We start from the raw sequence: 6,000 nt of genomic DNA on the forward strand, positions 1-6,000 counted from the left end.
TCCCAAAGCCCTATTCTCAAACACCCCCATCTGTCCTTCCACTGCTCCCCTTATTCAACTGGTACTCCAAAACCTCTCCTCCTTTCAAACTACATTTGCTGGGATTCCTCTCTTGCATCTGTTATTCCACTGCATAGCTGTGGCTTCACATCCCCCTCATTTCTGCAGCCCTTGTCTGCACCTGCTGTCCACAATAGCTACCTCTTGCCTTATCCTCCATGCTAGTTTTCTCCTTGTCTGAGAACCCCAATCCAAAATGCACCCCCAAACTTGACAAGTATGCATTCCCCTCCTTCAAAGCCTTTCCATACCTGATTGCCCCCCCTCCTGACACCTGATCTCCCCCTTCCAATGCCTCTCCTTCCCTGCACCCCCCCATTGCCTCAGCACCACTGTTCTTCTGTCTTTAATGCGTCTACTGCTCCCCAAGATACACATTCCCTAACATCAGAGTCCCATCTCCATTGTCATGAAAGACCCCATCATGCCAAACCCCAGAGCAAACACATCTTTGGATGCCCTCCTCCAAGCCCAAGATCCATCCTTGGCTGCATTGAAGACTCTTTCCACCCAAGACTGCTTCTGCCCGAAGGCCATGTCTTTATACACATACATATACATATATATTATACACACACACCCTCTTCATCCACACCTACATGTCCACTCCTCAACCACCCACAGCTCTCTCATATTCATACACCCAGACACACAACTCTGCACTGGAGTATGTACACCTACCCCCAAACATGAAACCATCCATCAACACACACCCCATGAAATCCATCCATCAGGCAACCTTGGTCTTGCCTCCTGCCTTCCTCCTCTTTCCCCCACTATCGCAAGATGCTTCACCTCTAAGACCCTTCCTCACCCAGCCTCCCTATGAGCATTGCCAGGTCAAAGGACCAGTGCACCCCCCTCCCCAAGTGCCCCAACAACACAGCCAGCTCTCCACACAAACACACCTATACACACTATTCTGTATCAGTGTAGCCTGTCATCACAAAATCCTCCTTCAAGGCAATCACCCAAACTAACACTCCTTTCCTCGTCACCTCCCCAGAACCTTGTTCCAGCACTAACTGCCCCCTTCCTCCCCCCCCCACCAAGTAGTTCTGCCCTAAAAACCCACCCTCACTAGGCTGAGGTGAGCTTGGTCCCCTAAATAACAGTGCCCTAATAACAGTTAGGTGAATTTTGTTTTAATGTCACAGCAGGCAGCCACTAGATTAAACGGCTTTAAAGATGGGGGATTCGTAACAAATTCGTACAGGATAACAGGGCAGACAACATCCATATATAGAGAAGGTACACCTCTCAAAATGAGGGAGGAGCATGAAAAGGTTGCTTCCGTCACAAAGCGATGGTTCTGTTCTAAAACCCAAATCCACCCTGCTAATGCTCTTTAACCACACTGGCCAGAAAGCAAGGGTTGTGATTAGTGTGACGGATGAAAAACGCATAGCAAGGATAGCTCAGTTTCTGTGACCCGTGTTAACTCTGTGCCACTTCCCTGTTAAGGGCCAGCATACCTCTGAATCCTGGATGTCTGTGGATCACCACCACCAGAGGAAGAAAGCTGTTGTTTTCATGCCCTGCTCATTTCTCAGGCGCCTCAGCCAGAGCCACTGTCAGAAACTCAGTGCTGGGCTGGCTAAGCCTGTGGTCTGATCCAGCAACGCAACTGCTACGTTCTTAAGAGAGCGCATTGGCAGCTTTTTAGAAGCACTGGGGCCGGATCTACACTACTGCTTTAAAGTGCTTTATAACAGTTATAAAGCGCTTAAAACGCTTTAACTGCTTTAAAGCGCTATAAAACTGTTATAAAGCGCTTTAAAGCAATAGTGCAGATCCGGCCCGGGTCGAGCAATGCAACTGCTACGTTCTTAAGAGAGCGCATTGGCAGCTTTTTAGAAGCACTGGGGCCGGATCTACACTACTGCTTTAAAGTGCTTTATAACAGTTATAAAGCGCTTAAAACGCTTTAACTGCTTTAAAGCGCTATAAAACTGTTATAAAGCACTTTAAAGCAATAGTGCAGATCTGGCCCGGGTCGAGCATCCTCCAGAGGTGTTGGACTACAGTTCCCATCAGCACCCAGCCAGCATGACCGTGGGAGTTGCAACGGGGCAGGAATTGTAGTCCAACACCGTTGGAGGGCACCAGGTTGGGGGAGGCTGAGGTAGGGTCGTGAAACACAGGTCTATCAACGGATGGAGATGCAGGTTGCGGGATTTTATCGATTTACAGCCTGAGATTTTCCTTGCATTCTCAATCGGGCAGAGCCTAAAAAAATTAAAAATGCTTAAAAAAATAATTAAAAAAGGCTTGAAAGGGCCCTTGACAGTTTAGCAGGACTCCCCACATTCAGGTGCACTTGATGCCTCCGAATCTCAGGGGAGGGAAAGAGGAGCAGAAACCCAACGAGGCTCCCTAGAGAAGAAACCTCTGCGGATAAGCTATTTGCCATGACTCCCAAGTGGAGCTTCCAGGGCCAGCGGCAGTCTATCCTTCTGAAAACCCGGCCGGGTTTTCAGAAGGATAGACTGCCGTTGGCCCTGGAAGCTCCACTAAACGTCCTACTCAAGGGGAGGCTGGCGGGAACGCACAGGCCTTCGGCTGGCCCAGCTGTTGTTGCCGAGCGAGACCAACACGGGACCCAGCTCGCGGGATGCGACGTACCGCGCCGCAGAGCCGTTCCGACGTGCGCGGGAGTAGTGGGGGGGGGGAGGGGGAGGAAGACGCGCGTCGGGAGACACGAGGCGCAGGGGCCGTGGGGACGGGCCTCGAGAGCCGCCGTACCTGCTTCCTCACGGACCGCGCTGCGCTGCCGGGGCCCGGCTGCAACCCCCTGGCAGGGGCGGGCTGCGCTGACGCCGCTCGGGACGGGTCAGGTCAAGGTCCCCGGGCTGGCGGGCTGCCTGGCCGGCGCTGAAGCGACGACGGCGACGGGCGAGAGACGGAGGCAGCGACCGACGGGCTCCGGACCGGGCGACGAGCGTTCAGGCGGCCGCTTTATACCCCTCTCGGCTCCTCGGAAACCGTCTCCGCGCAACGCTTCCGCTTCCGCCCCTCCCGCCTCATGAATATGCAAAGCGAGAGAGGGGCAGGGGCCTCTCAGGAAGACCGGTGTGGGGAAGGGGGGAGCGCGTCGGCCAATGAGAGGCAAGGCAGGGCGCCCCCCGCGGCGCCGATTGGCTGCGCCGAGGTGAAGGTGGGAGAACCTGCTGAGCCCGGTGACGTCGTCGCAGGCGGGAGGCGCGCGCGGAGGTCCGGAGGGCGCCGGTGGAAAACCGGTGGGGGGGGGGCGAGCTTCTAGACGGAGAGGGGAGGCGCGACGTGCAGACATTCCGCCTCTTCTTCCCACTACATGGACTCCACTCCCATCATCCCCAGGCAGAGGCCCGTCGTGCACCCATTCCGCCTCCTCCTCCTTCATGGACTCCCAACTCCCATCATCCCCAGGCAGAGGCGCATCGTGCAGCCATTCCGCCTCCTCCTCTTCCTACATGGACTCCCAACTCCCATCATCCCCAGGCAGAGGCGCATCGTGCAGCCATTCCGCCTCCTCCTCCTACATGGACTCCAACTCCCATCATCCCCAGGCAGAGGCGCATCGTGCAGCCATTCCGCCTCCTCCTCCTACATGGACTCCAACTCCCATCATCCCCAGGCAGAGGCACGTCGTGCAGCCATTCTGCCTCTTCTTCCTCCTACATGGACTCCCAACTCCCATCACCCCCAGGCAGAGGCGCATCGTGCAGCCATTCCGCCTCTTCTTCCTCCTACATGGACTCCCAACTCCCATCATCCCCAGGCAGAGGCGCATCGTGCAGCCATTCCGCCTCCTCCTACATGGACTCCAACTCCCATCATCCCCAGGCAGCCTGGCCCAAGTTCAGGAACGCTGGGAGTTGTAGTCTAAGACATCACCTGGAGGGCACTAGGTGGGGAGACGAGAAAAGAGAGGAAAATAAAGGAGGGCGACACCTGCAAAGACACAAACCAGCCCAGGATTAACCTTTAAGCAATATAAGCACGTGTTTGGGGCACCATAGAGTACGGGTACCGTACCTGTAGCCATCTAATTTTAAGGAATTCCAGATTAAAAGTCTTTTTCAATAAATTTTTGCATTGGCATCCCCCCTTATAATAGTTTTATTTTAAAAAATGCATAAAACAGTGATGAAAATTTGTATTTTTTCTTGTTGCCCTAGTTATAAGTAAGTAATTGGTTTATATTGCTTTCTGCTATTTAGTGTTAAATAAATATAATAAAAAGCAGTTTATATTTAATATAGTTGTGTGTTCTGGCGTGGGGGATGGCCTTGAAGAAAACTGAGTTTTTAATGTCTTATTTCACCTTCAGCGCTTATTGAGTTTTAATGTCTTGCCGGCTAAGCAATGGAAGGGCCAAGGGGGTACCACATCAGTTGGCCTTAATCCGGCCTTGATGCAAACACACATGCACCCCCACGTAATCATCCGTGTAAAAGTCTCATCTGGAAGCACTCTGTAAGTGTGATAAGAATCACAAAGCACCTTGCAGATATAGAAAATTGCTTTAAAAACCAGACTTTACCAGTGATGGAGAGGCAGTACATGGATGGCTCTGTTTCTGGAAAATGGAAGGGCTGAGGAAGGATTCCTAAGGACATAAGAAGAGCCATGCTGGATCAGATCTATCTGGTCCAGCATTCTGTTCCTACAATGGCCAACCATTATTATTATTATTATTATTATTTATTTATTTATTTATATAGCACCATCAATGTACATGGTGCAGGAAGCCCACAAGCAGGACCTGAGTGCAACAGCATCTTTTAAAGCCGTGCAAGTTAGTGACCATTGCTACATCTCATGGCAACAAACTCCATAAGTTATGCACTGTGGGAAGAAGTGTTTTCTCTGTCCTGAATCTTCCACCAATTAGCTGCATAGAATGACCCTGTGCTCTATTATTATGAGACACTGAGAACAACTTCTTATCCACTTTCTCCACACATTGCATAATTTTATACACCTCTATCATGTCACTCCTTACTTTTTCCAAAGCGAAAAAGCCCCCAACCTTTTCTCATAGGAGAGACACTCCAGCCCATTCATCATTGTAGTTGCAGTTTTCTGATCCTTTTCCAGATTTTTAGTATCTTTTTTGAGGTGCTGTCAAAAGAACTGTACACAGTACTCCAAATGTTGTTGCACCAGAGATTATGATGTTGGCAGTTTTAGTTTCAATTCCTTTCCTAATGATTGGTAAACATGGAATTTCCCCTTTTCACATCAGCTGACCCTCAAGGTCCCTTTCCTGGTCAGATACTCCCATCAGCGTATATGTGAAATTAGTATGTTTTGCTCCAATGTGCATCGCTTTACATTTGCTATGCAAATGAACTGCATTTGCCATTTTAGTACCCGTTCACCTAGTTTGGAGAGATCCCTTTGGAGTTCTTTCATTCCCTTTTTTTATTTTAACCACACTAAATAATATGGCAGAGGTTTCCCTGGGCACCTCCAATGGCACGGAGAAGGTGTTGCCAATATGGTGCCCGTGGGCACCCACAAAACTCCACCCCCCATTTCTTAATATACATACGTGTATTTGTATATATCCATAGCACTGACTACATATGAAATGCATACAACTTTCTAGCACTCATGCTTCAACAAAAGTGGACCAAGTAATCAAATAAGTATCCATTTGAAGGTGGCGTGCATATGCTAAAGTGTTGTAAGTCCTTAATCCAATGTTAGTCCTTTATCCTTCCAATGTTGCAATATCAGACTTTCAGCTGTCAAAAGGTTGCAGAGGATCCATTTATGCTGATCATTTGTTAATTTCCATGAAGCAGATAAATAATTTAAAAGAGTGTGTACATCAGTGAATATTAAAGACTGTTCCATTACAAAATTGATCTGTGTAATGACCTCTTACCATTGTTAGACAATGGCAAAACATATAACATATGTTTAAAGGAGCATTAAATGTATTGCATC

At 49.5% G+C, this 6,000-nt stretch overlaps 1 protein-coding gene across 1 annotated transcript in view; it reads right to left on the reverse strand.

Moving 5' to 3' along the window:
• The window catches only part of SLC45A4 (solute carrier family 45 member 4), a 113,540-nt gene extending 110,682 nt beyond the window's left edge, over positions 1–2,858 (reverse strand). The window contains exon 1 of the mRNA XM_063131184.1: positions 2,806–2,858. The gene's annotated coding sequence lies outside the window, so the exon portion shown is untranslated. The remainder of the gene's footprint in view (positions 1–2,805) is intronic.
• Between the last annotated feature and the right edge of the window lie 3,142 nt (positions 2,859–6,000).

The sequence above is a fragment of the Elgaria multicarinata genome, chromosome 7 (genome assembly GCF_023053635.1).
Source record: "Elgaria multicarinata webbii isolate HBS135686 ecotype San Diego chromosome 7, rElgMul1.1.pri, whole genome shotgun sequence".
NCBI lineage: Eukaryota > Metazoa > Chordata > Lepidosauria > Squamata > Anguidae > Elgaria > Elgaria multicarinata.